This window comes from Moschus berezovskii, chromosome 9 (genome assembly GCF_049115385.1).
Source record: "Moschus berezovskii isolate FMDL1 chromosome 9, NW_MosBer_1.0, whole genome shotgun sequence".
In the NCBI taxonomy this organism is placed as follows: Eukaryota; Metazoa; Chordata; class Mammalia; order Artiodactyla; family Moschidae; genus Moschus; species Moschus berezovskii.
This window is the reverse complement of record NC_142468.1, coordinates 29,607,535-29,627,077: the sequence shown is the minus strand read 5'-3', so window position 1 is coordinate 29,627,077 and position 19,543 is coordinate 29,607,535. Positions and strand designations below refer to the sequence as shown.

The 19,543-nt window shown below is 39.1% G+C and overlaps 1 pseudogene; it reads left to right on the top strand.

Annotated features, from left to right (window-relative positions):
* Window positions 1–4,024: 4,024 nt before the first annotated feature.
* On the top strand, window positions 4,025–4,902 carry LOC129563308 (mediator of RNA polymerase II transcription subunit 4 pseudogene; annotated as a pseudogene).
* Window positions 4,903–19,543: the final 14,641 nt, after the last annotated feature.

Genomic DNA, 19,543 nt, shown 5'->3' with positions numbered 1-19,543 from the left:
ACAACTTGCAAGTTCGCAGTCACTGTGTTGGGAGACACTTACAACTCTGTTCCAGGCTTTTGTTTTCCACAGAGTATGCTTGGCAGCTCCCCAGCTGACCCAGTTTGGTTATAGCGAAAAGGACTGACTTCATCTTGTGTCACTGCCTGCAGATTCAATAACATGTCATTAGAAGCAGTGGGGCGTTACCAGATTAGCAGTTTGTATTTAGAAGTCTTTCGAAACATCTGAGTCTGATTAACTTGAAATTTTTAAATTTTAACCGATTATCTTTAACAAGAAAAAAGTTTTTTTCTAATAATATTATTTTATCTACCCAGTAACTAGGTTCTAATTATGAAGAAAGGGATTCTCTTCTGTTTATCCCTTTGGCCTTCTCTCCATCAGATGCATTTGACAAAAATTGATAGTTTTGGTTGGAATGAGAAATGGCTCTCCTTCTTCCGTTCACCCTTGTATGTGTTGGTGATAACTAGTGAAACAGTGTTCTTTTGATTACTCTTGTGGCAAACATTATGTTTTGTTTTTGTCACTGTGACTGAGTTAAGGAGCTCAACTGGCTGTTGTGAAAATGACTGTTGCTCTAAAGGATTATGTGAAAATGCGGGGCATCTTTTTTACTTGAAAGACATTAATTAGAATTTTTTTGAGTCATGTTGACACCATAAACACAGAGTTTTATCACCTTTTGAATTACTGACAATTATAAAGTGTAGAGTTTGACTTTTCACTGTTCTTTATTTGTCTCAAGCAAACATAGTTTTAAAGGGAGGAGTTCAGAAATCATTTCGGATCCTCAGGGTACTGGGCCATTTCAGGCTGTCCCTGTTAGGATATTTATGAGGCTCAGGTTTTAATCCACGATGAAAAGCCTACATTTTGCCTAGGAGGAAACCCAAGCATAGAGAACAAATGAGTTATTTCGGAATTTACCCTAAGTTTATCAAAACTGTTGCTTTTTCTTTTCTTCCACTTGCATATCCATGGCATATGCAGCGAACACCTCCCTTGTATATAGAAAGGACTTAGAGATTTTGTCTGTCTCATAGTACTGAAAATTCTAGCATCTTCTTAAATGAAAGACTCTTGGATTTTTCTCTCATCACATTTGCTTTTATAGGAAATGGGGGAGGCTAGGTTAGATGAGGAGAAGGCAATGGCACCCCACTCCAGTACTCTTGCCTGGAAAATCCCATGGACGGAGGAGCCTGGTGGGCTGCACTCCATGGGGTCGCTGAGAATCGGACGCGACTGAGCGACTTCACTTTCACTTTCCACTTTCATGCATTGGAGAAGGAAATGGCAACCCACTCCAGTGTTCTTGCCTGGAGAATCCCAGGGACGGGGGAGCCTGGTGGGCTGCCATCTATGGGGTCGCAAAGAGTCGGACACGACTGAAGCGACTTAGCAGCAGCAGCAGCAGGTTAGATGAACTGTGAGTGCTTGATTGAATAAATATTCTTTTCCTTCTGAAAGGACCTGGATAAATTCATTGATTTATCAATGGTTGGCTTGGTGTCTAGAAAGCTTCTTTATTTTTTTTAATAATTCATTAATTACAGATCACAAAGTCCTTGAAGCCCAGAGGTGACACAGGTAGAGGGCATGTGTGCACTACCAGACCCTGTTCAATGCTATCTGAATCCAAGTTCATTTCCTAAGAAGGGTTAAAGAAACAAACTTATTTTATGCCCATTGGTGGATTATTTAAACTATAGTTTTGAATTAAGCTACAGATGTATACAGTAGGATGATTATTAAGCAATTAAAAATTATTCTGCATAATATTAGTAGTTTACCATAGGAGTAGAGTGGTAATTGCATTGTTACTTTATCAATTACAATATCCAGGCAGGTTTTTAAAAATAATTCTTAGTGTTTTTTTGGAACAGATTCCAACAGATCCCATGAAGGGGGATTTAGTCCTTTTGCAGTAAACTTCAGTAGTTTGAATAAGTCTAAAACTGACACAGTTGATTAAAAAAAAAACACCTCTTGCAACTAACATGCCAAATTAAAAGATGAATTTTCCACCTAAGTCTTACCCTTGAAGTCCTCAAATTGTATGAAAAGGAAGATCCAGGAATGTGCCTGGTGTCACTGAGAATGGCAAGGAGAAGGCCAGTGTATGTGGAACAGGGTGAGGGAAGGGGAGCAGGAGGGGAGGTGACGGAGATGCTGGAGGGCCAGGTGGGGTGGCCCTGGGAGCCGTGTGAAGACTGCATTTTACTCTCAGTGGGATTTGAAGCAGTGAAGGGTTTTGACGACTGGTGCAATGTGATCTAATATACATTTTGACAGTATTGGTGGTGGTGGTTTAGTCACTAAGTCATGTCCAACTCTTGTGACCCCATGGACTGTAGGCTGCCAGGCTTCTCTGTCCATGGGATTCTCCAGGCAAGAATACTGGAGTGGGTTACCATTTCCTTCTCCAGGGGATCTTCCTGACCGACCCAGGGATATAACCCGCAATTTTTGCATTGCAGGCAGATTCTCTACCCCTGAGTCACTGGGGAATTACTATTGTATAAGTTTTGAAAAATGTACACAATTCAGTATCCACCGCACTCATGATATAGAACACTTTCCTCATGCCCAGATTTTGCTTGTACTCCTATGCAGACTCTGGCAACTAGTGTTTTGTTTTCTCTCACTACAGTTTCCTTTTCTAAAATTTTAGGTAGGTGGAATTAATACAAGTTCTCTGTCAGATATTTTTTACCTATATTTTCTTGTAGTCTGTTGCTTGCCTTTTCGTTTTCCTACCAATGTGTTCTGAAGAGCAAGTTTTAAATTTGATAAAATTAATTTTTTTTTGAAACAATTTTTTTTTTTTACTTTGTGCTTACTCTGTTCTACTTAGGAAATCTTTGCCTAAAACCACAAGTAATTTTTCAATTTTTTTTTTCTGGAAGTTTTATAGTTTTAGATATTACATTTAGTTCTAATGATCAATTTTATGTTTTTGTTCATGTTGTTAACTAAGGGTCAAAGTTCTTTTTTTTTTCTGCACACAGATATCTAATTGTTTTAGCACCACTTGTTGAAAAAGATTGTCGTTTCCCCATTGAATTGCTTTGACACGTTTATTGGAAATTAACTGACCATATTCGTGTGAGATTATTTCCAGAGTGTCTGTTCTCTTTCATTGGTATGTATGTCTGTCTTTACACCAGATATTTATTATATATTATATACAGTCTGCTGTATACTACCTATTATACAAAAAAAGTAAAATAAGTGTTGTGATCAGGTAGTGTAATTCTTCCCCCTTTGTTGTTCTTTTTCTTTTTTTTGAAACGCTTTTGGATAATTGAAGTCATTTGTATTTCCAATAAATTTTAGAATCAGTGTGTCAATTTCTATGAATAAGTTCTCCCAGATTTTCTTGTTATATTGTAATATATTGCTGTATGGAGAGAAAAGGAATAAAAGATCCACTGATTGAAAAGGAAGAAGCAAAACTCTCTATTTGCAGTTTTATTCTCATGGTGATTCATTTCTTCATATGGTTGGTGAGAATTTTGCTAGTTCATCATCAGCCATGAGTTTCCTTTCCCTGTATTCAATACATAGAAGCCCTATAGTCCCCGAGCTGTCAATTCTAATCTGTGTTAAAGTTACTAGAAGTATTGAGTGAGGCTAGAGTTTCGAAGCTTGCAAGGTAAAATATACAAAAAACACAATCTTTTTTAAAAAATATATTCTAGAAATTAACTTAAAACACAATGATATTTACAATTAAAAACAATACTATGTATGCTAGCATAAAAATGTGAAATACTTGGGGTCGCAAAGAGTCGGCGGACACGATTGAGAGACTGAACTGAACTGAACTTGGGCAACAATATAACTAAAGATGATACTGTTGAATTAGAAGCGCATCGCTCCAGGCTTAGGGTGGAACGTCTAGTCTTTCATCATTAAGTCTTATGTTACCTGTAGATGTTTTGTAGTTTTCCTTTATCAAGTTGAGGCAGTTGCCTTCCGTTCCTAGTTTGCCGAGCACTTGGATCAAGAATGGATGTCGAGTGCGCAGGCGCGCGCACGCCGGCCCGTGGGCGCCCTGGTGGCGGTGCCGGGCGGCGAGAGGGAGCAGCGGCCGGGCGGCGAGAGGGAGCAGCGGCCGCGCGGCGGCTTAGGAGCTGCCGGCGGTGGCAGTACGCGGCAGCGGCTGCTGTCAGCGCTGGAAGATCTGGAGGTCTTGTCGAGAGAACTTACAGAAATCCTGGCAATTTCAAGAAACCAAAAGCTGCTACAGTCTGGAGAGGAGAACCAGGTCCTGGAGTTGTTAATTTACAGAGATGGGGAATTTCAGGAACTAATGAAATTGGCACTTAATCAGGGAAAAATCCATCATGAAATGCAAGTTTTAGAAAAAGAAGTGGAAAAGAGAGACAGTGATATTCAGCAACTACGAAAACAGCTAAAGGAAGCAGAACAGATACTGGCAACAGCTGTTTACCAAGCAAAAGGAAAACTCAAGTCAATAGAAAAAGCAAGGAAAGGTGCTATTTCCTCTGAAGAAATAATGAAGTATGCACATAGGATCAGTGCAAGTAATGCTGTGTGCGCCCCACAGGGGACCCACGGAGACCATACCCAACTGATTTGGAGATGAGAGGTGGATTACTGGGTCAGATGAGCAATCCTTCCACTAATGGAGTAAATGGTCCTCTCCCAGGGGACGCACTTGCAGTGGGCAGACTGCCAGATGTCCTTGCTCCACAGTATCCATGGCAGTCAGGTGACATGGCGATGAACACGTTACCACCAAACCACAGTCGTGACTTTCTGTTGGAACCTCCAGGGCACAACAAAGAAAACGAGGACGATGTAGAGGTTATGTCAACGGACTCCTCAAGCAGCAGCAGTGACTGATTAGAAACTGTAAGACAGAAAGCATAGGGATTGAATACTACAGAAATCTGTTTCTTAAATGGCAAATGGGGAAAACTAGCCAGGTGATGTTGGCTGTAGTAGAATTGTTCTGCCCATTAAACATCATAGTGGACTTTCTTTTTAAAGCCAAAAATTATGGTTTCAGTTCTAAACCACTAGGTTAATACTTAAAGAAAGATCACACTTTGCTGTTGGGGTAAAGCTGTTTCAGTTCAGTGCTGTCTTACCTTGTTCTGTAGAAGTTGTGTTGGACTTGTGCATAGTACTGAAAGTAAGATTTGAGGGAAACGACCCATGTACATATCACTAATAGGCCTCCTAGAATTATTTAGGAAAGCAGAAACAAGAGCGGCGGATCACTCAGTGTGCATTATATAACAGAAACCTTCATTTGAAAGTAAAGACTACAATGCCATTCTCCCAAATCATCCCACCCTCACCCTCTCCCACAGAGTCCCAAAGACTGTTCTATACATCTGTGTCTCTTTTGCTGTCTCGTATACAGTGTTACGATTTGCATCTTTCTAAATTCCATATATATGCGTTAGTATACTGTATTGGTGTTTTTCTTTCTGGCTTACTACACGTATGTTGTCATATGTGAAACGAATCACTAGTTCAGGGTCGATGCATGTTATAGGATGCTCGGGGCTGGCGTGCAGGGATGACCCAGAGGGAGGATAAAGGGAGGAGGGAGGTGGGAGGGGGGTTCAGGAGGGGGAACTTATGTAAACCCGGGGCGAATTCTTGTCAATATATGGCAAAACCAATCAATATAATATTGTAAAATAATTTGCCTCCAATAAAAAATAAATTAATTACTTAAAAAAAAAAGATGTTAAAAAAAAAGAAAGTAAAGGCTATTACTTTCTGTCACAGGAAGAGGAGAAATCTCAATTTATACTCTTTGTGATTATTGTATTTTTTGTAAATAAACATTTTTGTTTGTAAAAAAAAAAAGAATGGATGTAGAAGTTTGTCAGCTACTTTTTCTGCATCTATTGAGAAGACAATATGATTTTTCTTCCATAGTCTGTTAGTATGTTGAATTGTGTTGATTGATTTTGAATGTTGACCCATTCCTGCTTTCTTGGAATGAACACCACTTGGTCTTATGTATTATTCTTTTTTAATGATTGCTGGATTTCTTTGGATAAAATTTTAAGAATTTTTATGTCTATGGAAGACCTACAAGGCCTTTTAGAACTAACACCCAAAAAAGATGTCCTTTTCATTATAGGGGACTGGAATGCAAAAGTAGGAAGTCAAGAAACACCTGGAGTAACAGGCAAATTTGGCCTTGGAGCACGGAATGAAGCAGGACAAAGGCTAATAGAGTTTTGTCAAGAGAACGCACTGGTCATAGCAAACACCCTCTTCCAACAACACAAGAGAAGACTCTACACATGGACATCACCAGATGGTCAACACTGAAATCAGATTGATTATATTCTTTGCAGCCAAAGATGGAGAAGCTGTATACAGTTAGCAAAAACAAGACCAGGAGCTGGCTGACTGTGGCTCAGATCATGAACTCCTTATTGCCAAATTCAGACTTAAATTGAAGAAAATAGGGAAAACCACTAGACCATTTAGATATGACCTAAATCAAATCCCTTATGATTATGCAGTGGAAGTGAGAAATAGATTGAAGGGACTAGATCTGATAGATAGAGTGCCTGATGAACTCTGGACGGAGGTTCGTGACATTGTACAGGAGACAGGGACCAAGACCATCCCCATGGAAAAGAAATGCAAAAAAGCAAAATGGCTGTCTGAGGAGGCGTTACAAATAGCTGTGAAAAGAAGAGAAGCGAAAAGCAAAGGAGAAAAGGAAAGATATACGCATCTGAATGCAGAGTTCCAAAGAATAGCAAGGAGAGATAAGAAAGCCTTCCTCAGCGATCAATGCAAAGAAATAGAGGAAAACAACAGAATAGGAAAAATAAGAGATCTCTTCAAGAAAATTAGAGATTCCAAGGGAACATTTCATGCAAAGATGGGCTCGATAAAGGACAGAAATGGTAGGGACCTAACAGAAGCAGAAGATATTAAGAAGAGGTGGCAAGAATACACAGAAGAACTGTACAAAAAAGATCTTCACGACCAAGTTAGTCACGATAACGTGATAACTGACCTAGAGCCAGACATCTTGGAATGTGAAGTCAAGTGGGCCTTAGAGAGCATCACTACGAACAAAGCTAGTGGTGGTGATGGAATTCCAGTTGAGCTATTTCAAATCTTGAAAGATGATGCTGTGAAAGTGCTGCACTCAATATGCCAGCAAATTTGGAAAACTCAGCAGTGGCCACAGGACTGGAAAAGGTCAGTCTTCCTTCCAATCCCAAAGAAAGGGAATGCCAAAGAATGCTCAAACGACCGCACAGTTGCACTCATCTCACACGCTAGTAAAGTCATGCTCAAAATTCTCCAAACCAGGCTTCAGCAATATGTGAACCGTGAACTCCTAGATGTTCAAGCAGGTTTTAGAAAAGGCAGAGGCACCAGAGATCAAATTGCCAACATCCACTGGATCATGGAGAAAGCAAGAGAGTTCCAGAAAAACATCTATTTCTGCTTCATTGACTATGCTAAAGCCTTTGACTGTGTGGATCACAATAAACTGTGGAAAATTCTGAAAGACATGGGAAAACCAGACCACCTGACCTGCCTCTTGAGAAACCTGTATGCGGTCAGGAAGCAATAGTCAGAACTGTACATGGAACAACCGACTGGTTCCAAATAGGAAAAGGAGTGCGTCAAGGCTGTATATTGTCACCTTATGCTTATTTAACTTATATGCAGAGTACATCATGAGGAACACTGGGCTGGAAGAAGCACAAGCTGGAATCAAGATTGCTGGGAGAAATATCAATAACCTCAGATATGCAGATGACACTACCCTTATGGCAGAAAGTGAAGAGGAACTCAAAAGCCTCTTGATGAAAGTGAAAGAGGAGAATGAAAAGGTTGGCTTAAAGCTCAACATTCAGAAAACAGTGATCATGGCATCTGGTCCCATCACTTCATGGGAAATAGATGGAAAAACAGTGGAAACAGTGTCAGACTTTATTTTTTTGGGCTCCAAAATCACTGCAGATGCTGATTGCAGCCATGAAATTAAAAGACGCTTACTCCTTGGAAGGAAAGTTATGACCAACCTTGATAATATATTAAAAAGCAGAGACATTAATTTGCCAACCAAGTTCCGTCTAGTCAAGGCTATGGTTTTTCCCGTGGTCATGTATGGATGTGAGAGTTGGACTGTGAAGAAAGCTGATTGCCGAAGAATTGATGCTTTTGAACTGTGGTGTTGGAGAAGACTCTTGAGAGTCCCTTGTACTGCAAGGAGATCCAACCGACGGAGATCGATCCTGGGTGTTCATTGGAAGGACTGATGCTAAAACTGAAACTGCAATACTTTGGCCACCTCGTGCGACGAGTTGACTCACTGGAAAAGACTCTGATGCTGGGAAAGGTTGGGGGCGGGAGGAGAAGGGGACGACCGAGAATGAGATGGCTGGATGGCATCACCGACTCTGTGGACATGAGTTTGAGTGAACTCCGGGAGTTGGTGATGGACAGGGAGGCCTGGCGTGCTGTGGTTCATGGGGTCGCGGAGAGTTGGACACGACTGAGCGACTGAACTGAACTGAACTGTTCTTATTAATGAAAAATGTTGCTTTTCTTAATGTTTTTACCCAGTGTTTTTACCAAGATAATTCTGACCTCATAAAATGAGTTGGGAGTTCTTTATTTATCTTCCATTTTCTTGAAGTATTTGTGCAAAACTGATATTATTTCTTCCTTAAATGTTTAGTACAACTCCTTAGTAAAGCTTTCTGGTCCTGGAGGGCTTTTCATTTTTCTTTTTAACTACAAATTCAATTTCTTTAATAGATACAAGGGCATTTTGGGTTGTTTCTCTTTTTCTTTTCTTTTTTGCATACAAAACGCTGTAGATACTTTTCCTTATGTGGTAAGAGCACTTAACAAAAGTTTTACTGTCTTAACAAAATTTTAAGTATACTGTACAGTATTGTTAACCACATGCCATATACTGCACCATAAATCTCCATAACTTACTTATTTTACGTAACTAAAACATTGCACCTTTTCACCAGCACCTCCCCAGTTTTCCTCTCCCTTGTCGTCTAACAGCCACCTTCTTCTTTCTCCCTTATCCCCTGGCAACCAGCATCTACTCTCTGTGTTGAATTATTTAAATTCCATATTTGAGATCATGTTGTGACTGGCTTATTTCACCTAGTGTAACGTTCTGCAGATCTGTCCATCTTGTTGCAAATGGCAGGATTTCTTTCTTTTTAAAGTCTCAACAGTAATTAAATGTATGTATGTACCACATTTTCTTCATTCATCCACTGATGGACATTATTCCATCATATCTTATCTATTGCCATATCTTGTTTATTGTAAATGATGCTGCAATTAACATGGGAATACAGATATTTCTTTGAGGGCTAGAGTTCAGTTCCTTTGGATATATACTCAGACATGCTCTTTAGTTTCTAAATAATTGAAATTCTTTTTGTTATTGATTTTATACTTCAGTTCAGTTCAGTCGCTCAGTCGTGTCCAACTCTTTGCAACCCCATGAATCACAGTACGCCAGGCCTCCCTGTCCATCACCAACTCCTGGAGTTCACTCAAACTCATGTCCATTGAGTAGGTGATGCCATCCAGCCATCTCATTCTCTGTCATCCCCTTTTCCTCCTGCCCCCAATCCCTCCCAGCATCAGAGTCTTAAGTATTGGAGCTTCAGCTTTAGCATCAGTTCTTCCAGTGAACACCCAGGACTGATCTCCTTTAGAATGGACTGGTTGGATCTCCTTGCAGTACAAGGGACTCTCAAGAGTCTTCTCCAGCACCACAGTTCAAAAGCATCAATTCTTCGGTGATCAGCTCTCTTCACAGTCCAACTCTCACATCCATACATGACCACTGGAAAAACCACAGCCTTGACTAGATGGACCTTTGTTGGCAAAGTAATGTCTCTGCTTTTTAATATACTATCTAGGTTGGTCATAACTTTCCTTCCAAGGAGTAAGCATCTTTTAATTTTATGGCTGCAATAAGCATCCGCAGTGATTTTGGAGCCCCCCAAAATAAAGTCTGACACTGTTTCCACTGTTTCTCCATCTATTTCCCATGAAGTGATGGGACCAGATGCCATGATCTTTGTTTTCTGAATGTTGAGCTTTAAGCCAACCTTTTCACTCTCCTCTTTCACTTTCATCAAGAGGCTTTTGAGTTCCTCTTCACTTTCTGCTGTAAGGGTGGTGTCATCTGCATATCTGAGGTTATTGATATTTCTCCCAGCAATCTTGAGTCCAGCTTGTGCTTCTTACAGCCCAGCATTCTTCATGATGTACTCTGCATATAAGTTAAATCTGTGTAATTACATAATATATTTTGGAGAGATGAATCCTTTTGAATTTATTGAGACTTACTTTATTGCCCAGATTATGGTCTTGGTAAATGTGCATTTGATAAGAATGTGTATTTTTGTTGCTGCTGATGGACAACGTTCTATAAATGCCATTTAGATTAATTTGTTAGGTAGTGTTTTTGTAGTGTTTTACATCCTTATTGTATTTCTGTCTGGTTTTTTACTAATCATTGAAATTGGATATTGAAATCTCCAACTTTAATTATGAGTTTGTCTACTTATCCTTCTAATTCCATTAGTTTTTATTTCATACATTTTGAAACTTTAATTATCTGAATAAACATTCAGGGTTGTTGTGTACTCCTGATGAGTCGATCTCTTTATTGTTATGTAATGATTTTTTTTTTTTTCTGGGAATATTCCTTATTCTGAAGTTGACTTAGATCTTAGTCTAGCCATTGGGCTTTCTTTTGATTATTATTAGTGCAATTTATCTTTTTCATCCTTTTTTAAAATTTGTAATCTCTCTCTTTCTATAAATATATATTTTTACTTGAATTGAGATACTTGTAGATAGCATACGTAGTTGAGTCTTGCTTTCTTTTATCTAATTTTAGTCTGTTTGTTAGTTGGTGAGTTTAGGCCATTTCTGTTTAAGGTGATTATTTTTATTGTTGGATTTAAACGGACTTTACTGTTTGTTTTCTATTTATCTTATCTATTCTTTGTTCTTCTTTGCTTTTTACCTTCTTTTAGATTGGATGCATATTATGTTTCCATTTTAGTTTTTTATTTATTAGCTACACCTTTTTGTTTAGTTTTTGCACTAGAATTTACAGTATATTTTAAAAATTTATCACAGTCCACCTTCAAATAATATTATAGTCCTTTCCATAGACATTCCCACCAACTGTACAAGAGGACTATATTCTTTCTCTTGTTTGCCATTGTTTTACCACTAGATATGTTGTATGCCCAACAATACATCATTATTATCTTTGCTTTTAAATGATCTTATAGATAGATTAGAAATTTGAAAATTAAATTTATCCACATTTTCACCATTTCCAATGCTCCTCATTCTTTTCTGTAGATCCAAATTTTCACCTGGCATTATTTTCCTTCCATTGAAGGATATCCTTTAACACATGCAGGGATTCTTGTGATATTGTCTTTCAGACTTTGTGTGTCTGAAAAAGTCTTTATTGCACTTTCATTTTTAAGGGAAGTTTTCGAGGTGTAAAATTCTAGCTGGTCTACTTTTTTGTTAATGAACTTTGAAGAGGTTCTCACAATACCTTTGACTTGCATTGTTTCTCATGAGAAGCCTATTGCCATTTTTATCATTTGGGTTTGTTTAGCTTCTTACGTATTGGAGAAGGAAATGGCAATGCACTCCAGTGTTCTTGCCTGGAAAATCCCAAGGACTGGGGAGCCTGGTGGGCTGCCGTCTGTGGGGTCGCACAGAGTCAGACACGATTGAAGCAACTTAGCAGCAGCAGTAGCAGCAGCTTTTTCGTAAGTGATTTTATAGTTTTCTTAAAGTATGGAAAATCTTGTGGCCATTTTTTATTCAAATTTTTTTTCTGTACTGTTCTCCTTTGGCACTCTCATTACATGTTAGGCTGTGTGATTATCTAAAACCACAGGATCTCCTTTATTAAAAGTCTTTTTTATTTTCTTAAAAAATTATTTCTTTTTAATTGGAAGATAATTGCTTTACAACGTTGTGTTGGTGTTTGTTATATATCAACATGAATCAGCGATAGGTATACATATATCCCCTCCCTCTTGAACCTCCCTTCCACCTTCCACTCCATCCCATCCCTCTAGACTGTCACAGAGTACCATGTGTCACACAGCAAATTCCCACTAGGTATCTATTTTATATATGGCAATGTATATGTTTCAATTTGTCACACCTCTCCTTCCCCCATTGTGTCTTTTTTATGGCCAAGTAATATTCCATTGTATGTATGTACCACAACTTCTTTATCCATTCATCTGTTGATGGACATCTACGTTGCTTCCTTGTCCTGGCTATTATAAATAGTGCTTCAATAATCACTGGGGTACATGTGTCTTTTACAATTGTGATTTTCTCAGGGTATATGCCCAGTAGTGGGATTGCTCAGTCATTTAGTAGTTTTGTTCCTAGTCTTTTTTTTTTTTTTTTTAAAGAAATCTTCTTACTGTTCTTCATAGTGGCTATGTCAATTTACATTCCCACCAACTGTGCAAGAGGGTTCCCTTTTCTCTATATCCTCTCCAGCTTTTTTCATTTGTAGATTTTTCTGATGCTGGCCATTTTGACTGGTGTGAGTTAACTCCTCACTGTAGTTTTGATTTGTACTTCTCTAGGAAATGGCACCCAACTCTAGTACTCTTGCCTGGAAAATCCCAAGGACAGAGGAGCCTGGCAGGTACAGTCCACTGGGTCGCAAAGAGTTGGACACGACTGAGCAACTTCACTTTCACAATAATAAGTGATGTTGTGCACTTTTTTATGTGTTTATTAGCCATCTGTATGTCTTCTTCAGAGTAATGTCTGTTTAGGTCTTCTGCCCATTTTTTGATTGGGTTGTTTGTTTTTCTGATATTGAGCTGCATGAGTTGCTTGTATATTTTGGAGATTAATCCTTTGTCAGTTGCTTCATTTGCACTTACTTTCTCCCATTCTGAGGGTTGTTTTTTCATCTTGTTTATGGTTTCCTTTGCTGTACAAAAGCTTAATTAGGTCCCATTTGTTTATTTTTGTTTTTATTTCCATTACTCTAGGAGATGGATCATAGAGGGTCTTGCTGCAATTTATGCCAAATAGTCTTCTGTGTTTTCCTCTTAAGAGTTTTATAGTTTCTGGTCTTACATTTAGGCCTTTAATCCATTTTTAATTTATCTTTGTGTGTGGTGTTAGGAAATGTTCTAATTTCATTCTTTTACTTGTAGCTGTTCAGTTTTCCCAGCATCATTTATTGAAGAGACTCTTTTCCCCATTGTATATTCTTGTCTTCTTAGTCAAAGATAAGGTGCCCATAGGTGTGTGGATATATTTCTGGACTTTCTATCTTGTTCCATTGGTCTATTTCTCTCTCTCTCTCTCTCTCTCTCTCTCTGTGTGTGTGTGTGTGTGTGTGTGTATGCACCAGTACCATACTGTCTTGATGACTGTAGCTTTGTAGTATAGTCTGAAGTCAGGAAGTTTGATTACTCTGGCTCCACTTTTCTTTCTCAATATTTCTCTGGCTATTTGAGGTCTTTTCTGTCTCCATACTAATTGTGAAATATCTTGTTCTAGTTCTGAGAAAAATGCCATTGATAATTTCATTGGAATTGCATTAATACCTAAGAATAAACCTACCTAAGGAGACAAAAGAGCTGTATACAGAAAACTATAAGACATTGATGAAAGAAATTAAAGATGAGATAAGTAGATGGAGAGATATACCATCTTCTTGAACTGGAAGAATCAATATTGTGAAAATGACTGTATTACTCAAAAGTTATTTTTTCTTTATGTGTTTTATTATGGATACTTTTATTGCTTTGTCTTTAAGTCATTAGTCCTTTCTTTTACAATTTCTACTTTTCTGTTATCCTGTGTATTTTTCATCTCAGCCATTATTTTATCTGTCTTCATAAATTTCAGTTCAGTTCAGTCGCTCAGTCGTGTCCGACTCTCTGTGACCCCATGAATCACAGCACGCCAGGCCTCCCTGTCCATCACCAACTCCTGGAGTTCACTTAAACTCATGTCCACAGAGTCGGTGATGCCATCCAGCCATCTCATTCTCTGTCGTCCCCTTCTCCTCCCACCCCCAACCTTTCCCAGCATCAGAGTCTTTTCCAGTGAGTCAAGTCTCTTTATTTTCCGTTTTCTATCTTTATCATGCTCACATGGAATATGTTTAAAGTAGCTGTTCAAATAAAAATTGTACAATATCGTTATATAAACAATGTTACCATCTTATCATGGTTCCTTCCATTTTTTTTTTCCTCTGAAATTTTTAGGCAGTTTTGTTACTGGAATGAGACTTTTGAATTGCTTGAGCCTACAATTAAATATCACTTTTCTGTTTTTCACTCTTTACCTTGGGCAAGTTACTTAACTTCTTTAAGCCTCATTTTCTTAACTGTAAAATGTGTAAATTATTGTATCTCTCTAGCAATATTGTGATATGGATTGGAAATAAAGTATAAAAAGTGTTTAATAAACAGTGCTTGCTAAGTTGCTTCAATCATGTCTGACTCTGAGACCCCATGGACCTGCCAGGCTCCTGTGTCCATGGGACTCTCCAGACAAGAATCTTGGAGTGAGTTGTTATGCCCTTCTCCAAGGGATCCTCCCAACCCAGGGATCAAACCCACATCTCTAATGTCTCCTGCATTGGCAGTTCTTTACCACTAGCGCCACCTGGGAAGTCCTTACTAAACAGTAGTGTAGTGTTAGTCACTCAGTCGTGTCTGAATCTTTGAAATCCCATAGACTGTAGCCCACCAGGCTCCTCTGTCCATGGGATTCTCCAGGCAAGAATACTGGAGTGGATTGCCATTCCCTTCTTCAGAGGATCTTCCCGGCCCAGGGATTGAATGTGGGTCTCCTGCATTGCAGGCAGATTCTTTACTGTTTGAGCTACAGGAACAGTAGTTGTTATTCATAGTTGTAATCACACTTTGTATAGGGCTCCACATCCTGATTTAAAATCCAATTATAATCATTTGCATTGTTTTATAGCATTCATTGATGCATAATTAATTACCAAATGCATAAACTATTCCCTAGTTTATAGACATAAATTGTGTCTGGTTTATTTATAATTTTTCATGTGAACACAATATCATCTTTATAGCTATCTTATGTAAATTTAAAAATTCTTCATGTAGCTAATTTGAAGATAGTTTTGGCCTCTATAACAGATGTCCCTACATTAGTTCATGTGAAATTAACTGGATCTCAACTCTTCACTCTGTCTTCCCTGACCCTTCTTAGTCTTAGGAGAATGTTCTTGCTTTCTGTTTCCTGTGATAGCTAAGAAGAGGGACTGAGCTGTGCGGGTTGGGCTGCAAGGGATACTTCCCACTCTGAACTCTTTCTACTCTTTGTCCTGAGATTTGGGAAGTACTACTGACTTTGGTTTGACTGCCTTCATTACAGTTCATGGTTCCTCTTGTTTTTCTCTCCTGCAGGGAGAGAAGTTGACTCTTTGTTTGGATGTGTAAGTCAATCTCTAAAAACTGACTTTAGTATTGCACAATTTTGCTTCCATCTTGGTAATAATGCTTCATTGTTTCCATTACACAATTATGTTAGCAGAATCTGATTTTGAGTAGACTATCATGAAGAATTATATTGCAACATGATATTTAAAGTTAAGGAGTTATAATGGCAAATTAATTAGCTTTATCTGTTTGGTTTTCTCATGAAAGGTAATTATTTGTTAAGGAGGGCTCAATGTTTTACTGAGAACAGGCTGACTAAAATATTGACTGTAGATAGAGCTTTCCTGGGAAAAAGAGAATGTGTGAATTGTAAAAACCTGTAAAGTTTGAATATTATCTCAAATGTGCTCTAATGTTTGCTATTGCAGACTTCACAGAGCCCTTGATTAGAAGACTGCAACTGTGATATTTTACTCCAAACAGAGAGGGGAAAGACTCACAGGTTTATCCTGTTAACTGAAGGGACTCCGCCCTGCTCACTGTCACCAGGAATGAATTTGGGGTCTGGAAAATGGAGAGCCATTTTTTCCTGGTTCCTCTCCATCTCCTCTTGGTTGGTAGGTTTTCCTGGCTTCTCCTTGGCAACCTCCCTCTTTCCACCGGGGCCCTGCCTGCCACTTGCCTCACCTCCTTATATTTCCTGTCCCGTCCCAACGGTCATGGCTCTTGACATTTTTAGAATATCCATCAGGAAAACAAATTACTTTTGTGGGTATGTTTACAGCATAACTTTGATGCATTTTTTGTTCTAAAAGTCTTTCTTCACCTGAATAAGGGCAGTACAAAGAGGGCAAAGTTCAGTTCAGTCACTCAGTCGTGTCCGACTCTTTGCGACCCGATGAACTGCAGCATGCCAGGCCTCCCTGTCCATCACCAACTCCCAGAGGCTACCCAAACTCATGTCCATTGAGTCGGTGATGCCATCCAGCCATCTCATCCTCTGTCGTCCCCTTCTCCTCCTGCCCTCAATCTTTCCCAGCATCAGGGTCTTTTCAAATGAGTCAGCTCTTCGCATCAGGTGGCCAAAGTATTGGAGTTTCAGCTTCAACATCAGTCCTTCCAATGAACATTCAGGACTGATCTCCTTTAGGATGGATGGTTGGATCTCCTTGCAGTCTAAGGGACTCTCAAGAGTCTTTTCCAACACCACAGTTCAAAAGCATCAATTCTTCAGCACTCAGCTTTCTTTATAGTCCGAATCTCACATCCATATATGACTATTGGAAAAACCATAGCCTTGACTAGACAGACCTTTGTTGGCAAAATAATATCTCTGCTTTTTAATATGCTGTCTAGGTTAGTCATAACTTTCTTTCCAAGGAGTAAGTGTCTTTTAATTTCATGGCTGCAATCACCATCTGCAGTGATTTTGGAGTCCCCAAGAATAAACTCTGTCACTGTTTCCACTGTTTCCCCATCGATTTGCCATGAAGTGATGGGACTGGATGCCATGATCTTAGTTTTCTGAATGTTGAGCTTTAAGCCAACATTTTCACTGTCCTCTTTCACTTTCATCAAGAGGCTCTTTAGTTCTTCTTTGCTTTCTGCCATAAGGGTGGTGTCATCTGCATATCTGAGGTTATTGATATTTTTCCTGGCAATCTTGATTCCAGCTTGTGCTTCTTCCAGCCCATTTCTCATGATGTATTCTGCATATAAATTAAATAAGCAGGATGACGATATACAGTTTTGACATACTCCTTTTCCTATTTGGAACCAGTCTGTTGTTCCATGTCCAGTTCTACTGTTGCTTCCTGACCTGCATGCAGGTTTCTCAGGGCAGGGAATCCCTTGTAACACAGGAAGGATTAATATTCATAACAGAAGTGATAAAATGTCTCTAACTTATGAACTATTTCCTGTTTTTGAAGATTAATCCAAGCTGTCCATCATAATATAAAAAGATAGAATTTCGTATTCAGTTCAGTTCAGTTGCTCAGTTGTGTCCGACTCTTTGCAACCCCATGAATCACAGCACGCCAGGCCTCCCTGTCCATCACCAACTCCTGGAGTTCACTCAAACTCATGTCCATCGAGTCAGTGATGCCATCCAGCCATCTCATTTTCTGTCGTCCCCGTCTCCTCCCACCCCCAATTCTTCCTAGCATCAGAGTCTTTTCCAGTGAGTCAACTCGACGCATGAGGTGGCCAAAGTATTGGAGTTTCAGCTTTAGCGTCAGTCCTTCCGATGAATACCCAGGATTGATCTCCTTTAGAATGTTGAAAGTAAGATATTCCTAGCTACTCTGTGGTCCAGGAAGTTATAGGCTGACTACATTGTATCTAGATGTGTGGGGGTTGGGGGTAGGGGAAGATTGTGGCCCTCTTTTGATTTTCTTACATATTGTGAAATTTTAGACATGTTTAATGATGAGTTATCAGTGTTACAAGTAAAGTAGAATACATTATGCCTTCAGAAGTGATAATGATGAATGATCAGAAAATATGGTGGACATTTTTGGGGATAAACCTGCTGAAGTGGTATATGAGCTCTAAGGAGGATGGTGGATATGAACTCGACTTGCATTACATGTTGCAAGACAGTTTTGTTGATATTGGAAAGAAACAAGCCTTCCATTTTTAAAGACATTGAGATTTAAAACTCTATCAAGTACATCAGGGAAAAGTGAGATGATACATATATATTTTTACATCAGAGTGAGATACAGAGAATATTTCTTCTTTGTATCCCTATACCTTTGTTACTATGGGATTTACTGCTTCAAAGATATGTGTTTATATTTTAATATATATCTGAAAAAAATTAAAGGCCACTTAAGTGAGAATCTTGGAAATGGTAAAACAGTAGAGGTTTCTAATACCATTTAATATGTAGGTTCCAAACTGAAAGCCTGAGTGGCCTTTGTATTAAATGGACTAGTTTTATAGAACGAATATTTTCAAAACCACTGAAGCAAGATCTAATGTGTTTCATATGTTCTAACACTTGGCACATGGAAATTTTTTCATTTGGTGTGGGTCATGAGCCAAATGATGAGATGTATTGTCACTTTAAGTCTTTTTACTCTAAATATAAAATTAAAAGGAGAGGTAAAGGAATTCAGCTCTAGAAAATGACGAGAGAATGCATTGACTTTTTTTTTTTTTTGGCCTGGGATAGTGTTATTTGGTGACTTAGGAGGAGTGCCTAGGTCCCTGTCAGCCTTAATATGCCAAGTAGGGTTGTGGGCCCACACAGCATGGGCTTCACTGGGAGCTTAGGAGGGCTGTAGAATCTCTGAGCTAGTGAATCAGTGTTCATTTTAACACAATCCCCATGAGTTCCATAAGCACAGTAAAGTTTAAGAGGTACTTCTCGAAACTGATGAGGTCTGCCAGTGTATCATGATGTCTGAATTATCCTTCTTGATTCCTTGGGGAATACTTTTAAGAAGGTGATTGTGTCAACCTGCACCTTCCTCCTATGACTTATATCTTCTACTTTCGATTACTTTCCTAGTTGGAAATTAGAAAATCAGGAAGTTTTCAGGGATTAGAGAAATGTCTGTGAATTGAGTATGCATAAAATAGACTTGCAGCCATGAAATTAAATGACGCTTACTCCTTGGAAGGAAAGTTATGACCAACCTTGATAATATATTAAAAAGCAGAGACATTACTTTGCCAACAAAGGTCCGTCTAGTCAAGGCTATGGTTTTTCCCGTGGTCATGTATGGATGTGACAGTTGGACTGTGAAGAAAGCTGATCTCCAAATAACTGATGCTTTTGAACTGTGGTGCTGGAGAAGACTCTTGAGAGTCCCTGTACCGCAAGGAGATCCAACCAGTCCATTCTAAGGGAGATCGATCCTGGGTGTTCATTGGAAGGACTGATGCTAAAGCTGAAACTGCAATACTTTGGCCACCTCATGCGATGAGTTGACTCACTGGAAAAGACTGATGCTGGGAAAGGTTGGGGGCGGGAGGAGAAGGGGACGACCGGGAATGAGATGGCTTGATGGCATCACCGACTCTGTGGACATGAGTTTGAGTGAACTCCAGGAGTTGGTGAT